Genomic DNA, 10802 nt, shown 5'->3' with positions numbered 1-10802 from the left:
AGCGGGAGGCCTGTCGATGATGAGGCTACAGAACCAAATCCTTAGTAAAGGACGGTGAGGTGTTCAGAAGTGTTTAGCCCTGGCTCAATTTTGCTCCCCTTAAAGTTAATGGAAATCAGCAGTAAAACTTCCAATGACTTCAATGGGAGCAGAGTTAGACCAACAATTAGGAGCTTTCAGAACTCCCATTGGTAAAATATTGGTCACTCATAATTTATTATCTTCCACTACAGACTTCTAGCTTCCCCATGGATGTACAGGTTTAGAGTTCATTGATATACCTTCTTTTTTTCATTGGTTTATAACTGGACCATAACTACTATCAAATTAATTAATTAATGTTAGTTTTTAAAAACTGCCTAATTATGGCTGCATCTGAGACCCTAAATGTTGACTGCTTTAGAAACCTCCTCGGATTTTGAGTAAATATTATCAGGAAGGGGTTAGTTACACTTTTTAAATATATACAATAACAGGTTTATTCCAATGAATAGTTTGCATTATTTAACGATGTCTTTCAGACTAGGTTCACAAAGGTTGGGGTGCAGGGAGTTTTTAGGGTTATTTCCTATAAATAACAGCCATTGTGAAAACTAACTTAGCAGCAAGCTGCATCCACTCAAACAGTTTGCAGTCTAAAGGCCTCATCCTGTATACATTACCTATGGCAAATAATGGGAGTTTTACTCAAGAAGGCAATGCCAGTTCAGGCACTGCATTTTAATGGGGCCAGTATGGTCAAAGACCCTTCAGATTTTTAGATACACCGGAACCCTGCAACTTTCAATGAAACTATACTGAAATAAAAAATAAATAAATCCAAATTAGAGAATGCAAGAAAATTTAAAGCGAAGAACTCGATTTTTTTTCACTGAACAAATGACAACTCCTAATTTCACATCTGAATTCTAAAGTGCGAGACGTATGAGCAAATATAGCTGTGTAGGTGCATGGCACCAATGTATCTCTGTTATGTGTTCAGGTTATTAAAATACTTGAGTTTAGCTTTTTATTACTTCACCCTTTACAATGTGCATATGTGATGGGGTGTTCAAACCCCACACTGGGCAACAAGGGAACTGCTCTGGGCTCAGCCAGCACAACCCTGCCACTCCTGTAGCAAATGCTCCAACAGGGGAAGGAGTTAAAAGGCAAGGGAACAGCTGATTTGGTGGCAGCCCTGGGAAGAGAGCAGACCTGCAATTTGCAGCTCCAACAGAGGAGAGCAGAGGGAAGGCAGACTCTCTTCTTAAGACAACTGCCCAAAGGTCCCTCCCTGAGGGAAAGGAGGACATGCCACAGAGGCAGCCTGAGAGGGAAACATTTCCCTCTCCCCCTCATATGAACTCTGGACTCTCATAATCCCCTTTATTTTTTGTTTGGACTACCCCAGCAGGGGAAAGCCCTTGGACTGATCTGGCCCAGGAGGATGGGCCATACCACAGGAAGAGGCAGTTATCACCCAAGAAAGAAAGCTACCATGCTGCACGCCACCAGCAGAGGGTGCACCACCTTAACCCAGATAGTGACTTTGGGACAATTGCAGGTGGGGAGATAGGAAGTAGCCTGGGGAGGGCAGCCTGGGCTGCCAGATCACTGATAGCCCTCAGAGAGCCCTGGGTCAGAGCCTAGTAGAGTGGGAGGGCCTAGGCTCGCCTACCAACAACCCCCCTGCAGGTCACGGGCCTTAATCCTGACCACTAGGTGACACTACCTGACTGACCTACCGACCACTGAGTGAGGACCGTCACAAATTGGTAGAGATTGTGGGCATCGATCCCACCCCTGAGAGAAGGGAGGACTGACCGACCTAGACGGCCAAACAGCCTGAATTAAAACAACATGGACTGGTAGGTTGGCCGTGATGGATCTAGAATGTTTGCTGAAATGGATGACAGAGAACCAGCAGCAGCAACAGCTCCTGCAGCAAATGACTGCCCAGCAGCAGCAGCTGGTTTGGGATTTAGGGACCCAACAATAGGAACAGCCGCAATGGTTAGTTCAGCAGCTCGTGGCTTTGATGCAGCCCCAGGGGTCCCCCAGGGCTTCTCCATCAGGAGCCACCAGCCCAGGCCTAGGGGCCCCGCCCGTACCAGTGACGCTCACGAAGATGGGCCCTGAAGACGACCCTGAGGCCTTCCTGACAATGTTTGAGGCCCCCTGTTGGCCTCATACGTGATGGGGTCGGCACAGGCCGTATGTCGAGGACTGGATGCTGAGTCTGCCCGAGACCATGCCCAGGTGAGAACGGCCATCTTGCACTACCTCAACATCAAGGAGGAGACCTTCCACCAGAGGTTTCGGAGGGAGTGGTACCCTCAAGGGTCCGACCCTGTGCTGTCACCCAGAAACAACAAGACCTGTGTTGGAGGTGGCTAAAGCCAGAGACGCGGACAGGAGTCAAGGTGGTCAAGCTCATTTTGGTGGAGCAGTTTGCCCAAATCCTCCCAACCAGGGGTATGGATTGGGTGCCTAGACATTGATCTGAATCTCTAACGACACTGTGGGATTGATGGAGAACTATCTGGCTGCTGAGACAACTCTAACTACCACACCTGAGCCATTGCCTGATGCCAAGGGCACCCCTCGACAGAAGTGAGAACCCAGCCATGGGAACCAGAAAATAGACAGGGTGATTCCCAAGGCCCCAGCTTATCGGGGTGCAGCTGGCCCTTGAGCCCAGGACAGTGACCCTGGAGGAAACCCCAGTCCCTCCTACCCCGGCCTGAACAAAAAGCCTGGGGACCCCAAGGGACTTCCCTGCCCTAAGGCCTGGAGGGGGGAGTGGGCCAAGCACCTAAGGTGGAACACCCCCAAATGTCCGGCTCCCAGCCAGCAGACCTTGGCTAATCATGGGCACCTGTTTTTCATGTGGGCATCAGGGTCACTATTTTCAAGAATGGCCCCATATGGAGAGCAGCTATGGGCAAGTGTGGACAGCAGAGGGCCTGGAAATGCAATCCAGCAAAGGTAACAGTCCCCGGCAAATAAATGGGACCAAGTTAACAGGTCTAGTAGACTCTGGGTGTGGGAAGACCCAGGACAACTTGGTCCCCAGCTCTAAAGCCCCCAGGGAGAGCATCTTCCTGCAGTGCATTCATGGGAACGTTAAACCCCATCCCAGTGCCGGGTACAGGTAACCATAGGGGAGAACACAAAGCCCCTTGAAGTGGGGCTAGCCCCCACCCTAGCCTAGTTATCTTGGGTTGGGACTGGGAGCATTTCTCTGATGTATTGAGGGGATGTAACCCAGCTCCTGAGAACTCTGAGGAAGGACCTGAGGGGACCAGGGAAGGCGAGGACCCGCTACAATGGCTGGAATAGGCATAGAGCTGGACCCCAGGGAGGGGGGTTCTAGCCAAAAAGAGGTGCCACCGGAAAGACCTCCTAACGACGAGGCAATACAAACCTCACTCCAGGAAGGGGACTTACTGACCCAAGAGATGAATTTTGTGAAGGACCAGAGGTAGGATGAGACTTTGAGTCAGGCATTTGACCAACTCTGAGTAGTTAACAGGGAAGTAGTAGATCCCCAATGGGCGTGCAGTATCCCCTCTTTGAGCTCCAAGGGGAGTGACTATATAGGCTGGAAAAAGAGCAACTGACAGGGGAGATTCGGTCACAACTCCTCATCCCTCAGCCTCACTGGCAGGAAGCCATGCAACTGGCTCATGCCATCCCCTCAGTGGGTCACCTGGAATTGGAGGAAACTCTGGCCCAGATCTTGGATTGCTTCTTTTGGCCTGGAGTACATCAAGAAGATAAAAACTTCTGCAGTTTGGGCCCTGAATGCCAACTAGTAGGTCCAAAGGGGGGAGGGAGAAGAGGCCCTCTTGTCCTTCTCCTGGTCATTGACATCCCCTTTGAATGGATCAGGATAGACCGTGTTGGCCCCCTGGAAAAAAGTGCAACCAGTTACAAACACCTATTAGTGATCGTTGATTATGCTACTTGTTATCCTGAGGGAATCCCCCTGCATTGCACCAATGCAAAAACTATTGCCACGGAACTGCTGAAAGTCTTGGCTCGAGTGGGGATTCCTAAGGAGATCCTCACAGACCAAAGCATGAACTTCATGACTTGCTTGCTGAAACAAGTCTCTAGTCTTTTTAAAATAAAGACTTTATGCACCTCAGTCTATCACCCACAGATGGATGTCCTGGTTGAACGCTTCAGCCTGACCAAGAAGAAGATTTTGAAGTTTATGACAGAGGACCTGTGCCATTGAGATTAGCTGATATTTTTTCACCCTTCCGCCCCTCCCTCCCCCCTGCCTCTAATTTGCCATTTGGAAAGTCCCACAATCATCTACTGGATTCTCCCCATTTGAGCTCTTGTATGGGAGCTGATCCCAGGGACTCCTCAACCTGGTCCAGGAGATGTGGGAAGGACATAGAATTGAGAATGTCCTGTGGTATGTGTTGAAGCTCCAGGAGAGACTTGAGACCATGGGAACCTTGGCTAAAGAAAACCTTCTCACCACTCAACAGACCCAGGAGTGCTCCTATAACAAAGGAGCATAGGTACGCATGCACATTTAAGCAAGGTGATCAGATAGGCTTTCTACTCCCGAGTACGGAGTCCAAGCTACTGGCAAAGTGGCAAGGAATCTACAAAGTTGTGTGCCAATTTAAGATGGTTAATTATGAGATTAGACAGCCTGACAAGTGGAGGACCACCCAGATCTATTATGCCAACCTTCCGAGGTTGTGGAAAGAGCGAGAAAGCTTATTTATTGCCCTGTACCACCCTGAAACTGGAACTGGGGCCCCAAGTGCCTTATGCCATCCCCAGATGCTATGCAGGTGGGGGAACAGCTTCACCCAGAGCAAAGGGCCCAGGTGAGGAGCTTCATGAAAGCTTTCCCAATGGTGTTCTCATCTTGAACATCATCACATCCAGACAGAACCCAGACAGCTGGTCCGGGAGAACTCCCTGCCACTTCCCTCGAAAATGCGAGAGGCCATGAAGCAAGAAATCCAGACCACGTTGGAGATAGGGATCATTGAAGAATCCCAAAGCGAGTGGCGAAGCCCCATGATATTAGTCCTAAAGCCCGATGGTGCTCTCTGGTTTCGCATTGACATCAGGAAGATCCATGTGATCTCCGAATTTGATGCTTACCCCATGCCCTGAGTAGATGAACTACTAGACTGGCTGGGCGAGGCCCAGTATACCACAGCATTAGGCTTAACAAAGGGGTATTGCCAAATCCCACTCACACTAACCTCAGAGGAAAAAAACACCTTTGCCACTCCATTCGGCCTCTATCAATTTTGAACTATGCCCTTTGGCCTCCACAGGGCAGCCGTGACATCCCAGTGCCTCATGGACCAGGTTTTGCAGCCACATAACTCGTATGCAGCAGCCTATTTAGATGATATGGTCATCTACAGCTGAACCTGGGAAGAACATCTGGCACAAGTTGCTGCCGTGCTTCAGTCCCTGCAGCAGGCTGGACTAACAGCAAACCCTGCAAAGTGTAAGATAGGTGGTTTCTTCTTTCCCAATCTGGGATATACTTTGGGGGAAAGGACAGGTCCGACCCCTCGTAGATAACGTCCAAGCCCTCAAAGTAGCCCCACACCCAGCCACAAATAAACAGGTCAGAAGCTTTTTGGGACTTGCCGGATACTGCCGTCGGTTTGTACTGAGATTTTCGACAATAGCAGCCCCTCTCACGGATCTAATCACAAACAGACCCAAAAGGGTACACTGGTCTAAGGCCTGCAAAAGAGCCTTTCAGAAATTTAAAGAACTCCTATGTAAAGAACCAGTCCTATTCACTCCTGACTTCTCCAAAGAATTCACTTTATAGACAGATGCTTCGGATGTGGGACTGGGTGCCATCTTATCTCAGGAAATAAATGGGGAGGAACACCCAGTGCCCTATTTAAGCGGCAAATTGTTCCCAAGGGAACGAACCTATTTTGTCATAGAGAAGGAGAGCCTGGCAGTAAAATGGACCATGGACTCACTCCGGTATTATCTCTTGGGAAACCCATTCAAACTCATCACCGACCATGCTCCCTTAAGATGGTTAAATGCTATGAAGGACACAAACCCATGGATTATGCGCTGGTACCTGTCTCTCCAGTCCTACGTGTTCCAAATTCAGCACCGGGCCAGCAGAGACCACCTGGCTTTTTCTCCAGGGAAGAGAGAAGGCAATCCCCTGTCTCCATCTTGAGGGGGAGGGTGGGTGATGGGTGTACAAACCCCACACTGGGCAACAAGGGGTTAAGGAACTACTCTGGGCCTAGCAAGTCCCACCTTGCCCCACCCAAATATTCCAAGGAGAAGAGGAGATCAAAGGCAGGGGAACAGCTAATTTGGAGAGCAGACCTGCAACCAACAGAGGAGAGCAGAGGGAAGGCAGACTCTCTCCCTAGGGATAGCTCAGTGGTTTGAGTATTGGCCTGCTAAACCCTGGGTTGTGAGTTCAATCCTTGAGGGGGCCACTTAGGGATCTGGGGCAAAAATCAGTACTTGGCCCTGCTAGTGAAGGCAGGGGGCTGGACTCAATGACCTTTTAAGGTCCCTTCCAGTTCTATGAGATAGGTATAGCTCCATATATTTTATTTATTTAACTGCCCAAAGGTCCCTCCCTGAGGGAAGGGAGGACATGCCACAGAGACAGCCGGAGAGGGAAGCATTCCCATCTCCCCCTCATATGAACTCTGGACTTTGGTAATCCCCTTTAGTTTTTGTTTGGACTACCCCAGTAGGGGAAAGCCCTAGGCCTTAGCTGGCCCAGGAGGGTGGGCCATACGCGGGGAGGAGACAGTTGCCACCCAAGGGAGGAAGAGAGCTGTCATGTGCATGCTGCCACCAGAGTGTGCCTTGTGATGGGCAGGCACCCTTCACACCACCTTAACCCAGACAGTGACTTTGGGACAGTTGCAGGGGAGGAGATAGGAAGTAGCCCAGGGAGGGCAGCCTTAAGGAGCCTCAGCTATCAGAGTACTGATAGCCCTCAAAGGGCCCTGGGTTGGAGGGCCCAGGCTTGCCTACCAACATCCCCACTGCAGGTCACAGGCCTTAGCCCTGACCACTACGCAACACTGCCTGAACAACCAACCCCCAAGTGAGGACTGTCACAGCATTATAAAGATAGAATACGTTATTACAGAAAATGTCACACACTGTCAAACTGTTTTAGTCCACTAAAAAGTTTATTCTATGTCTGGTGGTTTTTGTTTTGTTTGTTTCTGGTATAAAGAATTATTTAAAAATAACCCAAACTGCATTCCCCATCTGACAACTGTTACTGCACTAGTGGAGCCATATGCCTGCATGAAATGACATTGGTGCCTATGGGGTTCTGCATAGGCACAAGGATCTAATTAAGTGGATCACAACTGGAGCCTTATTTTGTAAGTGTTTTTTAGATTGCTGGGTTTAGGTGAGGAAAAACAGCTTAAAATGAGTTTGTAGTTTATACTGTCGCCATAAAGTCTTTCTTAAAGCACACCACTGAATTATGTAACTGGATATGCCTAGATCCCCTCCTTCTGTACCAATATTTTGAAAATTCCCTATGAATGGCAGAAAGTTTAAAAAAGTCATGCTGCAAAGGCTGTGACACTGTCACCATGTCAGTATCAAAATGTAATCAGTGACAGTACTGACTCCCTGGGAGATGTGATGTTATTTTTTAAAATTTGTTGCAAGTACAGAAAACACTTTAACTTTGTATGATGAAAAATATCCAAATATGAAACAATGTAATGGAAGGAAGTGCATTGTGGTGTTTGTGTGACAAATATTCTTCCCCAAACAGACAAGCCAGGGGGCCTTATTCATCATCGTGTTGTGCTTTGGGTAGTCACTTGCACCTGTGCAAACTGGGTGCGTGTGATACGCTATTGCTAGTGTTTTACACCCACTTTACATAAGTGTGAATGAAAGTGCAAGACAGTGAAGAATTGGGTCTCCTGGGAATCATCTATTTGTGGCCAGAGGAGAATGGAACTGTTGTGGTTTAATAATGGAGACAGAGTTTAAATGTTTAGAGAACTGGATTAGGAGTCAGGATTAGAACCCAGAGATCCTAACTCACTTGTGGCTTTGGGCAAATCAATCACCCACTCTGGGCCTCTGTTTGCTTCCAGGTGGGTCATGCAGCTTAATTAAGGAATGTTTGTACATGTGCTTTGAGATCTTGGAATGAAAAGAGCAAAAGTGTTTAAACCAGCTGCTGTGGGATTGTGTTAAAGTCCATTCTGTTGGTGTAGCCAACGTTGTTCAGGGAGGTAGTGTCTTACACTGGCAGAAAACCCCCTTCTGTTGGTTTAGGTTGCATCTACACTATGGGGTTAAGTTTACATAGCTATGCCAGTATAGTCTCTGTAGTGCAGATATGCCCCCTCAGTGATATCTGTCCCCTTAAGACATTTTTTATGGTGCTTCTCTTTGCTCTGTGGGAGTTTTTCTTTGCTACTTGGACGTCTGCTCCCACTACTTTCTTGGTAGATGACTTGCATTTTCACTAGCCATTCCAGGTGCATTGCCTGTTAGCGCAAACATTTACTGTAACTTTTCTGAAAGTGCCTTATGTAAAATCACAACCACGGTATAATCTCGTATGCATTTTTCTTTACTGGTACCAAAGTCACAATAATTTACTTATGCTTAGGAAGCTCTTTATTAGTTGCGCCAATCAGGAAGCAGGAGCTCATTGTGCGAGGCACTGTACGAACACAGAACAAAAAGACTGTCCCTGTCCCAAAGCTCTTATAAAAGCATTCCCAGGGCACCTCCACACTTTGTTAAAAGCTTCATGTATTACATTTCTTTTAAAAACAAAATGCTCATCAAACTTTTTAAGGAATGATTCATAGTTACTTTTATCTCCTTCTAGAGCAAGGGCAAATGATTTATATATTCAGCTTCACTCCCCACTGGATAAATTAATGAGCTGACCTGCACTTCACTGTTCTCTGTGTTAAGCTTTACTGCTGTTCAGAGTCTGGTGAAATGCTCCTTCCACTCTGAGCATGCTCTGAGCTTATCACACTGAGAGTTTTGGGGAGGACTGAGCTTCAGCATCTTCTTTTCCTCTGATTTACACTGGCTTAAAACTAATCAACTTCTGATGTCCTATGACAATGTTAAAGCATCACAGAAAGTTGCTTTCTTCTAAGAGTGAGCAATGACTCTGATTAGAATAAGGTAAAAATACTGTTTCTCAATTCTCTGTAGCGCTTCTGCCTAAAATCCTCCCCAACTCCTCCAGCCTCAAACTTCCTGCTACACATTTAAACAGCCATTACACTACTCTATTTAGATTGTAAGTTCTTTGGGGCAGGGGACAGCTTCTTGTTTGTGTTTGTACAGCGCCTAGTGTAAGGGGTCTGTGGTCTGTAACTGAGGCTTCTAGGCAATACTGCAATACACAGAACTGAAATATGCACATCTCCCCAAATCAGTAAGAATGAGATTTTGACCACTCAGAGCATTAGCCTATCTCCTGTGGAAGTCTATAGGTGTTTTACGATTGACTTCAATGGAGGCAGAGTTAGGCCAATGCTAACTCCCACCCTAAGACTTTATCACCATAACGATCTATTTAAGTCTTGCCAAAGTGCAACGGAGACAACCCCCTTAAATATCTCTCAGAGGAAGACTTTCCTCTGTGTTTGACCTGCTGTGTCCCATTTGTCATTACCGTCCATTCTGATTCAGTGGCAGACGCTTTATAGAATGAGGGCATGTTTGCCATCTCTCGTCATTCTTCCAGGGACAGACACTCTTTCCTCATCACTTTCTGATAACATCTTCTATGATTTCTGACCGAGAAAACAGCTTTCTTGCATTCTCTTGCTTTCAGATGTTGGAGTAGAAGGTGACTGTCCACCTCAATCCTTCCTCTATCACATCAGCTGCACAGTTGCACCTCTCCAGTTTTGACTCTTGTGGCTCCCAATTTCCATCTCTAGTTTATTAGCACTGATTCTGTATTATCTGCCTTACTTCTGCACACCAGCAGAGTGACAGAGTCCACTAAGGTCACAGTGGTGTACAGAGAGGTATTTTTTTTTTTTAGCAAAGGCACAAATAGTCTTTGGAACTCATTGCCACAAGATAATGAGAGGATGAGCTTAGCTGGCTTCAGAGGGAGGCTAGGACAGTCACAGGGTGCACAGGAATATTAGATGGGATGTTACCAACAACAGCCAAAGTTTGGAAGAGATCTAAAAGCTTCAGGGCTGAAACCAACCTCCACTGGGCTGGGGGGAAGGTGTGAGGAAGGAATTTCCCCTAAGGGCAGCTTAGCCCCTAAATGCCCACTTCAGCACTAGGGCACCTTCCTCGGAAGCATCCGGTCCTGGCCCCTAGCCCCAGGTGAGGCAATGCAAAGGGCCGCTGGGCAGGGCCGCCCAGAAGATTCAGGGGGCCTGGGGCAAAGCAATATTGGGGGCCCCTTCCATAAAAAAAAAGTTGCAATACTATATTCTCATGGGGGCCCCTGTGGGGCCCAGGGCAAATTGCCCCACTTGCCCCCTGCGGCTGGGCTGGCAAGTCCTGGCCTCTCACAGGCTGAAGGGGGGGGGGGGGGGGGACCAGGCCAGAAGGGGGCTGTAATGCTCCTCTCCGGACCCCTCGCCTCCTTCCCATCCCCCGCCCCGCGCCTTGACGGGCAGCGCCTCCCCCCAGTCAGCTGCTGGGCTTCCTCTCAGCCTCTCTCCCCCTCCCGCCCAGCCTCCCTTTGTATCCAACATCCGGGTCCCCCCGCCGGCTCCAGCTCGGCTTCTCTCCCCCCCGCCCCCCCCCCATAGAAGCCATTTTGGACTCGGTTC

Source organism: Terrapene carolina, unplaced genomic scaffold (genome assembly GCF_002925995.2).
Source record: "Terrapene carolina triunguis isolate 2854851 unplaced genomic scaffold, T_m_triunguis-2.0 Scaffold111, whole genome shotgun sequence".
NCBI lineage: Eukaryota > Metazoa > Chordata > Testudines > Emydidae > Terrapene > Terrapene triunguis.
Note: the sequence above shows the minus strand (reverse complement) of the source record.